Below are 17,865 nucleotides of genomic sequence, written 5' to 3'. Positions count from 1 at the left end.
GTATATCTTCCAATTGAAGTGAATGAGAACATATTGTTGTATATTCTTATATTTTGTAAAAAAATTCTACTTCTATCGTCAGAACCATTTAGCACATTTTGAAGCAAAAAAGGTGGTTGTTGTAAGAGTGGAAGTTGAACTTTTCCCTTTTGGCAACACAATGAGAAATCAGCTTTGTTTGTTGTTTTAGTTTTTTTGCTCTTTCTTCATACCATACTTCATCTTGACAGTATTCGCATTCCAAGTAAGTTTGTCCAAAGTGGACTATTTTTGAACCAAATAAAATGATATTAGATAAATCAGAACAAATCCATGTATGGACATATAAATTTATATACTTACCCTGGATCTCTGCTTTGGAATAAATTTTCGTTGTAAATGTGCAGTCTGTTAAACGGGACATCAAAATAATTAAATTCATGGTTCTAATTTTGGACCAAGTCCACATCAAATGGTCTAAGTGAGTTTGAAATTACCATCATTCGTTTTTGTTCCTCTTGAATGATTTATTTTTTCTAAACTTCTTCGGTCTGTTCTTCTTCGATCATCATAATTGAATTTCTTTTGAAGTGATTGAATCACTTTAAAAGGATATTTAACAGACTTCTTCTTAGGGACGGCAAAATAGGAATTTACACGTTCAAAACTTCCACCTTGCAAAGTAGTTTTTAGTAGAACCTTATAATAGATATATAATAAGTTAGTAAGTTAAAGTTAGTAAAACCTATATTCTTATTTCATAAGTTCAATAAGTTAAATTATCATAAATTCTAATTAAATCCATCTTTTAAGCATAAAAATCAATAAAAGTCAAAATTAAAGACTAAATGATGGCATAAATATACCAAGAAGTTTACTTAGATTGCGAAATGAAGGTGAAGCGACTTTTTTCTTGTTACCACCAAGTGAGTGAGGAAAGGAAAGTTCCCTTAGTCACCCTAAGTTTTCAAAGTAATGTCATGTATTGGTGGACATCCTTAGAAAGGGAGAGAACACTAACTAATTCCCCTCAAAAGTACCATGAGAAGAAGGTACATCTCCTCATACTACCATAAGGAGCTTATGAAGAAGCTTCAAAGGCTCCAACAAGGAAACATAAGTCTAGAAGAGTATAAGTAAAAAAGATTGAGCTTTACATGATGATGGCTGGAATTAGAGAGGAACAAGAGACAACCATCTCTAGGTTCTTTAGTGGTCTCAATCTTGAAATAAGAGATAGAGTAGAGTTGTTACCTTTCCAAGATCTAAATGACTTGGTACAAATTTGTATAAAGGTAGAGCAACAAATCTTAAGAAAATGTTTGAAATGTACCTAAATGACATGACACTTGTTTGTGTAGTCTAAATGACATGGCACTTGTTTTCAAATCCAAATGACATAACACTTGTGGGAAAAGTTTTAGAACACTAGATAGCATTTGTGTTGACCTTGAAAGGGCTAAAAAGTGGTCAAAAGCTTAATAAACTCCTAAATCTAATTTTTGCGTGTTTAGTTCATTTAGATAGTTCTAGTTGTAGCATAGCTTTTGTGTAGTCTACCTTGTTCTTTAGTTGTGAATACATAAAAGGATTAAGTGTTGAGCTGCTGGAAGAAAATTGAATAGAAGAAGTTACTATTGAGATGAAGATTGAAATGGATCAAATACATTTGAAGAATGCACATGAGAAGCTTGGAGTTTAAAGTGAAATGAGTTGTCAAAGTTAGTAGGTTGTGTTAACTGCTACAAGAGGTGAAGAAGCCCCAATGGACACATGCACCATGGGTGTTGACTTGCTATGGCCTGTAAAATCAAATGGCAAAGTGTTACTAAGGTGGCTGGTCAAATTAGTGTAGGTGGAGTTTTTTATAGTTAATGGAACTTGTTATAACCAATAAAAGGTGTTAAAACTTGATACATATTGGTGCCATCACAAAACACATACACACACCATCATACCATTTAAACACATTCATTCACCATACCATTTGAATCACCTTCGCGCTCTGAACACCACACATCATTCAATCACCTCTCACGCTATCACATTCACACCACCACAAAATCACTTTCCTCCCATCCATCTTCATTGTTTTCTGTTGTTTTGGAGTATTCTTGGAGTTGTGAACACACAATGGATTTGGCATAAAAATTATCTATCTTCTTGTGATTTCTTACATCTCCATTGAACACAATTGTTGTAAGAAGGTTTTTACTTAGTAAATTCGTTTATTCCTTCCATTTCCACCTCTAATTTTTATGTTTTCAAAAGGTCATTTGAAAGGGTAGAAAATGAAACTATAGGTCACTATGAAGAGCACGGAAACAAGAAAAAAGATTTCTAGAAATAAAAATAATGAAAAAGAACAATGTACATAAAGGATAGAGAAGTGAACAATATAACTATTTTTACTATATGATGCTTTTAACATAACATTTTTTAAATGACAAGGAAAATACTTTCAAAATATTTCATTTTAAAAATAATTCTTGATATGAACAAAAAAAGTGGAAAGTATAATTTATTCTATTTTACTTTTTATAAGATTGAAATAAAAATACATTTTTTTCATTTAAATAAACTAATTTTAGTGCAATCCTAAGAAATCCGAGTTTTAGAGCAATCCTAAGAGAAACCATGTTTGACTCAATCAACGTAGTATACTCAAGAAGACTCAATCAACTCAAAGATAGGTTGACTCAAGATAATTAAAACAAAAAGATCTAGAAAGGGGTTATTGAACTAAGTGAATCAATAAGCTGTTTCAAAGGCATTGTAGATTGACGGAAAATCATGGCACACATTAGAAGCAGTTGAACAATATTAAGACAAATTGGGTGTTTTGAAAGTTTTTATTTTTTTAATGTGTTAACTACCATTTTTGCACTATGAATATGACGTAATAGGTACTTTGAAATTTAAAAAAAAAAAACATTTATAAAACATTCACTTTTACAAAAAGTCCTACGATAACTATCAATAAAATTATTTGTCTTATAATATATCTCTTACTTCATTTTATTTAAAGTCATCTCTTCTTATCTAATATTCTTTAATATTATACATTTAATATTACTCACATTTTCGAAGTGTTTAAAGTAAAGGTTTATTTATTGTGTAAAATTTTTATTTATTATAAAATATTAAAATAATGAAATGTGTTCTTTTGTCTATATGTTTAGTTAAAAGTTAAATTATTTGTATTTTTTTATAAATTTAATAACTATTTCTTTAAATTCAAATATTTATATAATTTCATAAATATTTATTTAAGAACATTTGAAGTAATCATAAATTGAAAGTTTTATAAATGGTTAGAACTTATTTAAGATTTTTTTTTTATCGAAAACAAAATTACAATAAATTTGTTTTTAGATAACAATTAAGCTCTCTAATGGGATTTAACAAAAATGCATTAATTGATTTTATAAACATGATAAAACAAACCCTACATGCAGGTTTCAATTTGTGGAGATTCAGATATATGCTAATATTGTTAATGATGAGCTTAGAAATATAGTCTCGAATGAATTAAAATATATGAAATTTCAGAGAAAATTGAGTTATATGACTTAAGGTGAAAAATTATTTTTGGTTTGTAAGGTTTCGTAGTATTTATTTGTTAAATATTATTCTTTTAACATTTGTCATGCATTCATCTAATGCTGTTAATTATATCTATTAGATCTTACAAGAATATGGTTGAATGTTTATTCAGTGTTCGACTCCTCATTAAATATATGGACAATTTTGCTTAGGTTCGTCATATGAATGCTTATAGTTATTTCTTTTGTATTTCTTATTTAATTGTAATGCAGTTACATTTAATACACTACAGAATAATTTTAAATTGAATGACAGTTAAGCACATTTTTTTTTAAAAGATACAAAATAATAAACATTTAAAATTTAAACAAATTTGTATATTGTAGGAATTTAAAATCTTGTATAGTTTTGAAACCTATGTGATCAATCTAGATAATTCTTTTATGTTCTTTTTGCAACTAAGATATTCAATAAAAATGGCATTTTAAAAATAAGGCTTAATTACTCGGATCATACTCTGTTTGACTCGAAAATTTCAAAATGGTACCCGCTTTGAACTTTGTCTCAATTTGGTACCCAGTTTCGTTTATTGCATCAATGTAGTATCTCCCGTTAAATTATCACAAACGCCATTAAGAGTAAGGTGACGTGGCATAGTATAATTGATACGTGTCACAGTTTGTAATTGTACAGTGACATTTCAGCTGTTAACGTGTACAGTGGAGTTATTTAAATAAGTTGTGTGATTAAATGTTTGCCCTAACAGTGGTTTGGCCCCAATCTCCATTTTCATCTTTTTCTTCATCGCAGAGCATTCAATTCGTCGAACAAAATGTCTCGCGCACGAAGCCAGGGTTGTTCTTCTTGTTCATATGGGTCAGAAAAGCACAGCGTCTCTCGTCGTCCTGGGTGGTATGTGTCATCAGATGGATCTCCAACTTGTTATTGTGGGGAGATTGCAGTGTTGAGGGTGGCAAGAACAATGAAGAATGGGGGAAAACAATTCTGGGGTTGCCCTAACTATAAGGTTTGAACTATGATTCTGCTTAGTTAAGTTCTTAGAGTAGAGGTGGATGTTAAGGACATTTGTTGACATTTATTGATTAGTATTTTTGAACAACGAAGTGCAAACGAGGGTTTTAAAGGATGCAATTACTTTAAATGGTGCAATGAAGAAAATGTGGATGAAAGGGATGCAACTATTGGAAGACAAAGCAAAAAGATTACTGATCTAGAGAAAGCCGTAATAGATTATGAGAAATGGGTTAACTTTTTAATTGAGATGATTTTTTTTTTGGGGTTCGTTAACATCATCCTTGTATTTGCGCTGTTTAAAATTCGTTGAAGTGATTTAGTGTTAAGAGGAACCATTGTAATTTGTGGGTTATTTTTTGTAGAATGATTATAATTTAGTGGAAGTTTAAATGAATCATTGTAATTAGTCACTTTACAACATCATTTTAATTTAATAATTGGGTCCATTCACATTTTATTTAATAAAATATCAATAAAAATACTTTATCTTTGACCATTGAAAACGTGAAAAAAAATTAAATTAATAATGATAAATATATTTTCATTTCAAAATTAATAATTAAAAATAAAAAATACTTTATGATTATTATAACGGTGTTTAAGATATAAGTAAATTAATTAATACTAGTTTAAAAATATATATTAAACATATAGTTGAAAAGTATTTCTTGAGATTAATTAATGTATTTTTTTCTGAGTTAGTTACTTTATTTGAAATTTGATTAATGATATATAAAAATGAGCATATGAAAAAGTTAAGATAACCGTTACTATATTGTTTACATTCAACAATAAAATTGGATACAAATAAATCTAATTAGATTCACTCAACAAATACACTGAACGTGTTATTAGAATATTAATATATTTTATTTTTTTTTATCATTTTTTAAATTTGCAATGATTATTATTAATATAAATATTAAAAAAGATAAACTTACAAACAAAAACACATCCCTCATTGCGTATGTGTTCACGTCTATATTCTGATGTTTTATTTTATTAAATTAAACTTGAATTATTATTATTATTTTCATAATAATGTGTATATTAATTTTAAATTTTATATATATATATATATATATATATATATATATATATATAATTTGTAACACCTCAATAATTTTTCGTCTTTGTAAAATTTATAATAAACATAAAAATTACATAATTTAAAATACAATTTCATTCCTATTTTATTAAAAATCTCAATTACAAACCTACTTTATTAAAAAGAAAAAAAATATAAAACTAAAACACTATCCCAATTATGTTTTGATATTTACCCATCTTCTAGATCATGAATCTTCTTCAATACATACACAATCATGTGTTTCGTATAAAATATCATGTGAAAACCACTTTATAGTAAACAATAACAATAATTTTCAATATATATATATAACTTTGTAATAAAATACATAAACTCAAACAACAATTCAAACATATAATCATAGGTTCAAAACATATCATTATAACAATTTATACAATTACCAATGAACGAAGTTCATCATATCATTACAACAATTTATACAATTACCAATAAACGAAAGTTCATCTTTGGTATAACTATACAAGTCATACTTCACCACCTTTCACCGAGTCATACCACACACAAGCATGCAAGAAAAATGTCAGTTCCCCCTATCTCTTTATGTTCACTTCTTCCTTTATCCTCTTCGAAACTCAACCTTTCAAACATTTTCCTTTCTTTCTTTCTTTCTTGACTTGTCACGTTTCTATTAAAATTCTTTCCCAAAATTCTCCCGTATACTTATAATGTAAGCTTAATATTTTTAAGGGAAATACAATATTTTCTTATTACTTCTCATTATCTAATAATAATATATCGAATTATATCTTATAATATAACTATATATCTTTTAATTATGTAAAAATAGAATATAATAATATCCAAGAAGATCAACTTATACCTAACAATATCTAATAATTTTTTTTTCTAATTGAATGAGATTATTCACAAATCTTATTTCTTAGAAAATCTTTTAAAATAAAATAATCCCTTTAAATTATAACTAAGAAACAATTTCATCTTTTACTAAAAATATTTAATTATGTTTTTTTAATTACTAAAAAAAATATAGATCTCACCATTTATTTAATTTGTATATTATTTTATTTAGATTTGAGATTTATTTAACCACATTTAAATTTAAGATTAAATAAATTTCATATAAAAGCGACTAATGTAAAACTCTAGAAAAATGACATTTTAGAAGTGATAATGATTTTAAAATAGTAGAACTCGATTATTTTAATATTAAAAGATTTAGTATAAATAATTTTGTTATAAACTAGTTTCATTATTTTAAAACATGTCATCTCTTTATAAACCACTTTTCTAAAATTTGCTAACTTCTTTATAGGAGCTCTCATTCTTTGTTCATCTGATTGAAGATCTAAGATGGTAGGAGTGATCATCGTGGTGTGTTGAATTGATAATTGTATATTGAACGGTTTAATACTTTATTTGTGTTTGGTCTTAATTTGGGGAAAAGTTTGAATCTATGTTTTTAGATATTGGGTATTAATTTTGAACTCTCTAAAACCATTTGGAATCAAAAGCACTAAAGGAAATGTGCCTAATTAGTCAATTTCATACGATAAATTTTCTCCACATTGTTGTTTATGATACACCATCAGGCACTATTATAGTGTCGATGGGCGCTCGACCACTGATTTGGTGTCATTGGACGCCACTTTTGCACGTCAGACGCTAAAAGTTAGTGGGTTCCAAGGGCTGCGCTGGGTGCCACTTTTCCAGCATCGGGCGCCACTCTATTTTTTTTTTTGTATGCATCCTCTTGGTAAAATGAAGATTCCTAATTCGTGAATCGTCAAATCAAATTGAAATTTTGACAGTTGATCCAAGACGTGTAATTCTTCACTTTGACCGGTGGGATCTTTGTTTTGAATTATGTGGTTAGATAAATGATTTTCACTGTTTTGATATACTTTGTGCATGTATATGTTTGAGATTGTAATTGAATGTGATGAATTAAGATTATACGAGAATATGATGAATGAGCTATGTATGATTGTTTAGTATGAGGAACTTGGTGTGAAAACATGTTTTATGGAGAATTGATGAGGTTATAAGTATAAAAGTGAATTAGTGTAATGAAATGGTTAAGGTTGAATTGCATTCTTTTTTTGAGTCTTGGCTTTTAAGGAAGGAATGCAATCCTTACTAGTAGATTCTTATGCATTAGCTAGCGATATGTGTTGGTCAGAAGCTATCTTATACTCTACTAGGTTTACAAACTCATATAGAGTGTCGTGGCCTAGGAGGTGAAAGTTGAAGGAGGTTCTTATGGCAAGATTAGGGGTGGAACCCCTAATCTGGCAATGCCATAAGTAGCTTGTTCAGAGGAAGTTGATTCATGTCGGTTAGGCCAAGTAGAGCCATAGCCTTTGCCGTAATCCACTTTTATTACAGGTGCACAATTTCTTATATCTAAGTCAATACATAGATCATGTTTGGTATAGTATTGTAATATAATCCTAGTATAGTAGCTTGAGAATGTATATAAGTGATGTTACTATATCTTATTCGATAAGACTATACTAATTTACGATATATATATATATATATATATATTGATTTATTTGTTTTTTTAATATTCTTAATGAAATGTTTTATTTTTTTATTATATTCTAAATTATTTTTTAGCATAAATTAATGTGACTTATTTAAAATTAACAACTTATTTATAACTATGCTAACTTAATTTATTTTCTCTTTATATTCTGAATTAATTTTTAGCATAAATTAATGTGACTCATTATAATTAGTTACATATTTATAACTATAGGAAATAAATATAAATTTTGACAGCGTTATAATATTTAATGTCATCTATATATATGTATATATACTCAATCAATTCTAATTACTAATTTTTAATAATAATTTCAAAAAAATATTAAATGAGAAGAAAAAGAATTGTCTTTTTGTCAACTGGTCATAGGAAGCACAAAGAGACCTAAACGCGTTTCTGAACAACTTTCAATGCCAACCAAAACAATAAATATAAAAGGAAGAAACAAAGAAACACACTGCCCTAGAGAGTTGAGAAAAGCAGCAGCTATATATTCATGAATGCCACTCTGTTTTCCCATATCAAACAAAAAAAATCTCTCTCTCTCTTCATTGTTCTAATTTCTCTTGTTTTCTTCTAACACACCCTCTCCTTTCTCTCTTTCAATAATCAAGAAATTCAGAGAAAGGAAAAGAGGGAGGGTGCTTTTGAAGTTTGATCCAGAGTAGTCAGGGGCATGGGGAGGCTCGTGGAGATTATTGACCAAGGGGTCAGGATTGCCGCAAGGTTTCACTCTAATTGCCCCCAAACAGGCCGCAAGTACTACCACCCTCCGTCTCTCTCCGACAACCACGCCCACCACTCCCATGGCGCTGCCAACGACGCCGCCGGAGTCAAAGAGGTTACAACTGCCAGGAATTTTGACATAATTCTTTGTTCTGTTTGACAGAACCATGTTTTTTATTCTCTTTATTGTTCCATTGTAGCCAGCCAATACATTCATGTATTAGTGAGTTCAAGTTCATTCCATTTTAACAATTTTGATACTTCACTACCCTTTATCTGAATTACATACTCATTCCTGTTCATTTTATTTTGACATCTATTACCAAATAAATATCTTTTATTGTTACGGCATCTGCCTCTATTTCCACGACCTCTGCCATTTCTGGTATATTGTTTTGGGTTCACAAGAAGACCCATTCTAGAACCAAGACCCATTCTAGAACCAATGTGATGATCAGTGTTGACACCAAAGATTTTCGTATCAGATGGAGGTTCAATCCTTCCTGTATTAGACATCTGCCTTTTTGGTTGAGCAACATGGAGAAAGCTTTGTTTATTAGAGGAGAGGAAGAGGGTCAGGAGCATGATTGAGACTTAACATGTGAAAATTGTTCGTTTAACCCTTTGAGGAAACGAATGACATAGTTTTGATCTCTGTATTTTTTATTCGCTTGGGTTGCTTCGCATGTGTAGGGTATTGAACAATTGCAATGAGAATCGGTCTATAATTGTCAAACTCATCTCATAGACTTTTCAGTTGAGTGAAATATTGACTAACATTGAGGGTGCCTTGCTGCAATAGAAAAATTTCTTCTTGAAGATCAGAAATCCTAAATATATCAGCTTGAGAAAAGCTGCCAAACCTCCGAAGCTCAATCAATCCAAAGAATGGATTGTAGAATGGAGTCATCAATGAATTTATGAATCCAGCTGAGAACCATATTGTTGCATCGCTCCCCTCCTTTGTAGGACGTATTTGTTGGTGATGGAGGTTGAAGGCTGCCATCTACAAGCTTCAACTTGTTTTTGGAGAGAAGAGCGAGCTTCATAGCTCTTGCCCAAGCATGGTAGTTTCGTCCATTTAGAGGTGGTGAGACAAAAGCTTGTGGGGATGATTCATTGGCATGAAGATAAAGAGGGTTTGAAGGATTGGTGAGGTAATCACTATGAGGAAAGCTCTAATAAGCCATCGTGATTTAAAAATAAAAGAGGAAAGACAGAGACTTGTCAATATTTTAACCACCAGAGCTCCCTAGAGCTCTCATACCATCATAAAATTCATAGGTTTCACAGATTTCACAGGGAAAAGATTTCTCATTCATTAATGTTCTGTCATTTACATAAAGGTAAAGATCATATATATATATATATATATATATATATATATATATATATTAAGATGAAGGAATTATCCGTATGTAACAAACCTTACACATAGACAAATGATAAGACAAAATTGTAACAAATTCTAACAATAAAAGATATTTATTTAGTAATAACATCAAGAATTTTGCTATAAAATCTGTAAACAGGTCAATAGACTTTACCCGCCCAATAAAGACCAAGAGATTTTGTTGATCATATCCTCAAAGAATACCAAACCTTGTGTAATAGATGTTAATTAAGTACAATTTTTCTATAATCACACCAAGATTTGAATCCAGATCAAGGCTTCTTAAGTTGAAACATTCTCCTGCTGAATTCAAATATAAGCTCTGGTTGTGATGTCAACAGTAGTTTGAAGTTTTATTAATTGTTGCAATTCTTAAAATAAGTTAAAAATTCATTTAACTGCTTCTCTTGCAACTCCATGTCTCTGTTCAACATGGTAAACGCAGTGTAATCTTCTCCCTGAGGGTGTTTTCGTGTGTGTGCCTAGTGTCAACTAGTCGAGCGGTTATTGATTTGTTTTCTTCAAAGGTTGTCCCATTGTATTGCACAAAAATGACGAGCGTCGAAAAATACTGTTGTATGTGGTAAGGGTCTTCAGTTTTTTGAATGACAGTAAATGCTTGACCTTGATGTTTGATCTTTCATGAAGAGAACGCTCAAAACACTCCAGCCGCTGCGAACCCACAATTACCTGAAGTTCCCCAGAACAAGGTCATTCCATTGTTTGAGAACTTTCAATAATAATCTCATTTTTACTTGTGATATTGTAGCTTTTACATTTATTATGATAATATTAAGAAGCATCTCCGACATTCTCTTTACTCTATTTTCTTGCAGGCAATTTGATTTTAAACTTCGACATAGATATCTGAATGCAGTACCTCTACATCCATACAACACTGAATTTTTGTGGCTAAGCCAGCTAAACCCTCACATTGTTTGGACTTTAGGACCATTTTTTCTTGACATTGCTATTGTTAAGTTGATTAATGACTAATTTTGAGTATCCATTTAATAGAATCATACCTGTTTCAGTTACTGCATTTTGCATTTATTGGATGAAATTGTTATAGAATTGGAGCAGAAATAGATGACTAATAGTGTTGCATTATCACTGAAATTCTGCTACTGATACAGAGGACTAAGCTTCTAAATTTGTAGCAACTCATTTCCTTACTTCCTCTCCACACCAAAAAGAAAATGAAACATAGCCTGGCATTTTGAGGGTGCGGAATGGATGATAGTGTGCACATATGGTGAAGGTGATATGGTGTTTTGGGTGTTCAAGAGAAGTTGGACCAACTCAAGAGAAAGGTACTATAAGAGATTTAAAAGTGATGCTTTAGTCTTGACTTTGGAGACAAGTAAAATGACTTAATATTTTTACAACATTTCATTACTAATCTCAAATTAATTTTTACATTGGAAGAGTACCACTATTTATAATCAAGGAAACCTAGAGGTGTATCTGAAAGAAGAAGCAAAACTCTAATTTTTTCCAGCTTAGAGGCCGAGATAGAATCATGTGCTAAGAAGACTTGCCAAGTAGCAAGATTATGGTTCTCATAACAAACATATCCCCACCCTTTGAAAGCAAGTTAGGAACATAAGAGGGCTTGACCAGTGAACCCTAAAGGCGCCTCCTTTAACCCATCATCTTAGGTCCAAAACCTACACTACTACTCTAGAGTCAAAGAAAATTTTGGACTACTTAGCATATTATACAAGACTCAAAATAAATCTACTCCATTAATTATAATCACTAATGACCCAAGAAAATAAAAGTTTGGCCCACCTTCCACAAATGAAGTTCATTTTTTTCATAAGTTTGGCCATTACTCTTATGATTGATCTCTTACTTAAGAGTTTGTCATCATAATTTCCTGTGTGACACTTATATAAGCACAACAAATATTATATGAGTAATAAAATCTAGGTTTAATCATGCTCTTGGTCTCTATTTTAGAGGCAAAATCTCATTTTAGTACCCTTATTTATAGAAGTATCAATTTAATCCCCGTTCTTGTTAAAATGTCTAAAATGTGTCTTTTTTGTTAAGTTGGGTTAGATGCAAGGTTGACCAGTGGAGGAATTGTGACAAAAAACATAGTACAGTGACCTAGAAGAGGAATTTTTTTTTAAAATAATAGAGAAATTAAATTAGGATTAGGATTTTTAGTTGCCATACAAAGCTGGAGAAATTGTTATGCTTGAAGTATCGAGGGAGAAGGTCTCTGGAGGGTCCTCCACCGCATCACTAGTGTTGGTCAGAAATGGGGGTGGCCCTTTCCGGGTACTAACTCCTTCATACTCGTAACATTCATTACATACTTTTGAGGGGGCAGTGAGTGTATCAAGAGTATTAGATTTCAACATTATGTTTTTACTTCCTAAAATTGTATCTGTTTTCATGTTTTGCAGGTTTTCTTTGCATTAACTATGGCAGCTATTGGAATTTCCCAATCAAGCTCTTTTGCTCCTGACTCGAGCAAAGCCGAGACAGCTACTGCTTCCATATTTATCATCAAAAGTGTACCTTCAAGACTTGTTGCATCTTGACATCATGGATCTTCATTCTATATGCCACAACAATTAATTAATTGTCACATATGCATTCCTCTTTTTTATCAAATGAAGAGGATGTTATAGGTTCTTTAAAAAGTTTTGCATTTTGTATGTGTTGCGCGTCTCACATTTCAGAGAACTGAAATTCCCATGTCACTACAATTACCAAGCACCAAAATGACAAACAGCAAGTTCAACAAGGCAATGCTACATGATTGACTTCCCTAGCAAATGCATTTCAACTAAAAAAGTGGGCTGGAAATTTTCATTCATGCAAATTTATATTAGAATGTATTGATATTCTAATCGAATCAAATTAAATGTGTGTGGTAAATTATCTTTCATCTTGATACTCGAAAAAATATTGTTTCTACTATTTATATGATAATCTCGTATCCTTATTATATCTGGTAATTTTGTGTAATGAAATTCCTCAGCATAATCATATCTTAAATTTAAATATTATTTATACTCATTCCCTTATTTACATTACATCATACCTTAAATACCTTCATTGCATTAACTTGCAAAAAAAACAAAATAAATAAAATCTAAATTTAACACTTTCAACCTTGTCATGTCACTGTTCACTTAACGATGTCTAGTCCAATTTAACAAAAATAACACATTTGAGATATTTTAACAAAAAAGAAAACTAAATTGAGATTTCTATAAATAAGGCTACCAAATTAAGATTTTGCTTTCAAAATAAGGACCAAGGACATCATTAAACCTAAAATTTACAGGACATTTTCAAAATTAAGAATCCAAAACTGAAAGAAAAACTATAGGGTGAAGTACTTTATATAACTATATAACTATACATGTTAATTTAGAAAAGCAAAATAATAATCAAAGGTCCTTTCAAAAGGATGCTCAGAAACTTGGCTACCTGAATAAAAACTCAATTAGTTTCACACTTTAAATTGTACAATTTATATTTACATTTGTTCATTCGAAATATATAATACTATATGAGATTAACTTAATGAGTGGCAAAATAAAAAGTAAATAAAGTTTGTAAATCATGAAAGACTTATGAGAACTGCACTTCTGAAATAAAACTCAGTTTGTCCAAATTTTCAAAAAAAAAAAAAATGGTGCAAAATGTCAGAAGTCTTAAAAAGCAACCTACGTTAATTACTAACCCTTTTTTAATTTCAACCTAAGTGAGCTTTATTTGCCCTGGCGTGACCGGTGATTCAATGTGTACACCCTTAACTAATAATGATTACAATAAAGTAAACAATTTAAAAAAAAAAAAGGAAAAAGCAATTAGTCAAATATAGGATGCTTAGAGATAGAAAACGCAGTTCCAATTCAACAAGTCAACTATCAGAAACCAAAAAATATTAAAAATACGAAGAAAGAAAGAAACGACGCTGCCCCAGAAAGTGCGTGAGAAAATCACGAACTATAAATATCTGAGGGTTTCCACGACAAACAACGATCTCTCTATGTATAAACTATTTATATGTCTCTCGTCTTCATGTAACACACCCTCCTCTTTTTTTCTATCATTTGGTTGGGAGCAGTTAGGGGGCATGGGGAAGCTTGTGAGGCTTGTGAGCATTCTTGACCAAGGGGTTAGGGTTGTCGCAAGATTTCACTCTAACATTCCCCAAACAGGCCGCAAGTACTACCACCCTCCGGCCCTTCCCGACAACCACTCCCATGGAGGTGTCAACGGCAGTGGCAGAGTCAACGAGTCGGCAACTGCTTCAACTTTTCCCATTTTTCTATGTTCTGTTTGACACAACCACACTTCTTATGTTTTTCTTTATTCCTTTCGAGAGCCAACACATTCATGTAATCATGAATTTCAAGTTAATGCTTGGTTGCACATCCAAAAAGAAGAACAGTTAATACCTAATTAAAATTGTACACACTCCATTCTCCGGTATTTTTTATGACGTTACGTGTTTATTCATATTTATTTTAATTCAATTTCAAAAAATAAACAATAAGATTTGTATACGGGTTAATGGGTGGAAATCCTTAAGGAGGAGGTATTAATTGAGTATAGGAAAAGACTGATCACCAAAGAATTTGAAACCCGTTAAGAGTTCTTAAAATCGAAACATTTTCGTGTTGATTTATTTTTAGAGTAAAAGTCGGCAATCTTATTCATGGCAAAACATTGTATATCAACATTAGCTAACAAATATGCTTGGTACAGAATGCCTTCAATCCAACACATGTTATTATAGAAAAGAAAAAAAAAATAATGGCAAGATTAGCTAAAAATGAATCTCTTTATTATATCATGTCTCTTTCTAAAATCTAATTTATGTTTGCAAATGTAAAGATCCTTCAAGTTGCATCAATTGTTCCATATCATAAATCAAATGAACCAAATTATAAGTTGTGCTTATCAGAAATTTTTTGCTTAGTGATAACTACATAATTCAACAATGGGTAGCAGAATCTAAATAAATGGGATTATCACTAGGAACAACTTGATTATAATGGTAAGTTTTCAATGCAACAACATTTCTCATCACTTAATATCCTTTAGAGAAATGATACAATGACTATTATTTCTTATCATTCTCTTACCACATTACGTGTCATTTGTTATTAAATTTTAATTTATTTTTTTCCTTAACTTAAAAGCTGCAGGGGAAACTGAAAAATCACTCGCGCGTGGTGCCAAACACTCACACTCTCTTACCATTACACCATTCTTTCAAACAGAACCCATTTCCTCTTCACCCTAAAAAATTCCCAAACCACCGAAGCTTCCATCGAAGAACCCCAGCCCCATTCTTTTCCACCCACTAAGGCTTGTGTAGGCATTGTCGAAGGTGGCATTTTCGGGCTCCCCTCTCTTCTCCAAGGAACCCCACAACAATTGCAAAACTCTGTCCTCCGTTTCATTTCCGGTAGGCGTCGTCGAGAATGAAGATCAGGTATGCATTTTGTAACCCTTCCATTTTCTTTCTTCGTTTCCACCCACAAAAAATCAGTATTCATCTTCTCCTTTCATCTTGACTTCCATGTTTGTGCTTGGTCACCATAGATTAGGAGTTTTGGACGCTTTCTATTTGAATTTGAAAGGAATCCCATTAGTGAAAAAAATTAATTATTTCTCCATTTTCCCTTAGGGTTTTTGTGTGAACCCATTGATTGATTGCAAATAAATGGTCATTGTGTGAATTTTATGGCTTTAAGATAGATAAATTGTGATTTTTTGCGTCTTCATTGATGGATTGCAAAGAAATTAGTCATTCCTTGGTTTTTAAGTTTTTTAGCATTTCGAATTTTTGAGTTATGGTTTTAAGCATTTTTTATCATTTGTGATTTTGTGGTGTTTGGGGAAGTTCTGTATGGTTGTGTATGCATATTTAATGGCACTATCGTTGTGGTTAAGTCAAACGGTAATAATTGGATGTGGTGTTGGCTGTTATGTTATTTGAATACTTGTGTTATGTTAATTGTTTACCTTAATTAACTATTTTGGACATCGAAGCATTATATTTGAAACCAATTTCATTACAATGATTTCTATCTCCATAGTTTATAGGAGTTTTTGCGTTAAAGTTGTTGCAGGTCCTTGTAGATGGGCATTGTATATATTTTGAAATTGAAATATATAAATGGTATACCATTGTGACTAAACATTAGGCATTTGTATGCAGACAAACAATCATTCTTATCATTTCGGTGCCTATTTCGTTCATGAAGATGAAGAAGGTCGAAATAGAAATGAAGACAGTGAGCAATTGGAGGAATGCAATATATATGCGCGAATGAAGCATCAACCACACAGACACTACAAAAGTCGCTGTATTCGAACTCCATTTGTGAGTTATGGTAGGAGGAAGTTGCTTAATTAGTTGGAAACTTTTTTGAAATGTTTAATTGTTAGAACTCTTTATATGTTAGAATGAAGTTTAAAAGTTATATTATTTGACTAAGTTATGACCTTTATAGGTATGAACATGATGTGTTTGTATGTGAGATTCACATGTTCTTAGTAAATAAGTTGTTGAGATGTATGCTTAAGTTGTGGTATTTGTTAGGGAGAGAATTTTGTTTCCCCTTACATTTTTGAAAGTTTTAATTATTGTTATTGGGTTGCAAGATTATTTCCAAATGGAGGAGGGAAGTTTTTCCCCAAATGCTCTTATATTTGCTTTAGAAGAACTGAATGAGGTGTGTTATATGTTAGCACAGATGGGGTTCACCATGTGAGATAGGGAATTTTGTTTGCACCTGCACTTTTGAGATGTCTCAATTGTTTTTTCGTGCAAAATTCATGTATGGGTTACAACTTAATTGGTCTTGGGTTGCAAGTTAAATTAAAAAAATGTGTTAGGGAAGTTTTTCTAGAAATACACTCATACTTCGTTTAAGAGAATTACAATGGTGTGCTATGTTTGTACAGTTGGGGTCCACAATGTTAAAGAGAGAATTTTGTTTCCCCATGCACTTTCCAAATGTTTTTTTTTTTGTGCAAAAAGTCAACTATAGGTAACAACTTAAATGGTTATGTGTTGCAAGTTAAATTAAAAAATGTTCAAGGAAAGTTTTTCCAATAATGCACTTATACTTGGTTTAGAAGAACTAGGATGTGGTGTGTTATGTTTGTGCGCAGCAGGAGTCCACCATGTTAGAGAGGGAATTATGTTTCCCCATGCACTTTTCAAATGTATAAAAAAAAATCGTGCAAAAAGTGAATTATGGGTAACAACTTAAATGATTTTGGGTTGCAAGTTAAATTCAAAAATGTGCTTGAGAAGTTTTTTCATAAATGCACTTATAATTGGTTTAAAAGAACCGAGATGGTGTATGTTATGTCTATGCACAATTGAGGTTCACTATGTTAGAGAGAGGATTATGTTTCCCACTACACTTTCCAATTATATAAAAAAGAAATTCGTGCAAAAAGTCAATTGTGAGTAACAACTTAAATGGTATTGAGTTGCAAGTTAAATTAAAAATTATGCCACTGAAGTTTTTGCCAAAATGCACTTATACTTGGTTTAGAAGAACTGGA

At 31.1% G+C, this 17,865-nt stretch overlaps 1 long non-coding RNA gene across 1 annotated transcript; it reads left to right on the top strand.

Moving 5' to 3' along the window:
• The first annotated feature begins 14,252 nt into the window (after window positions 1–14,252).
• Window positions 14,253–17,311, top strand: LOC146887576 (uncharacterized). The gene is made up of 3 exons (XR_014993285.1): window positions 14,253–14,744; window positions 15,480–15,775; window positions 16,505–17,311. It is a non-coding gene; the product is annotated as an uncharacterized LOC146887576 (long non-coding RNA).
• Window positions 17,312–17,865: the final 554 nt, after the last annotated feature.

Source organism: Vigna unguiculata, chromosome 3, assembly GCF_037176805.1.
Source record: "Vigna unguiculata cultivar grain cowpea cultivar isolate G323 ecotype 2 chromosome 3, ASM3717680v1, whole genome shotgun sequence".
NCBI classification, from domain to species: domain Eukaryota; kingdom Viridiplantae; phylum Streptophyta; class Magnoliopsida; order Fabales; family Fabaceae; genus Vigna; species Vigna unguiculata.
The sequence above is the reverse complement of the archived record's forward strand: the minus strand, read 5'-3'. Positions and strand labels throughout refer to the sequence as shown.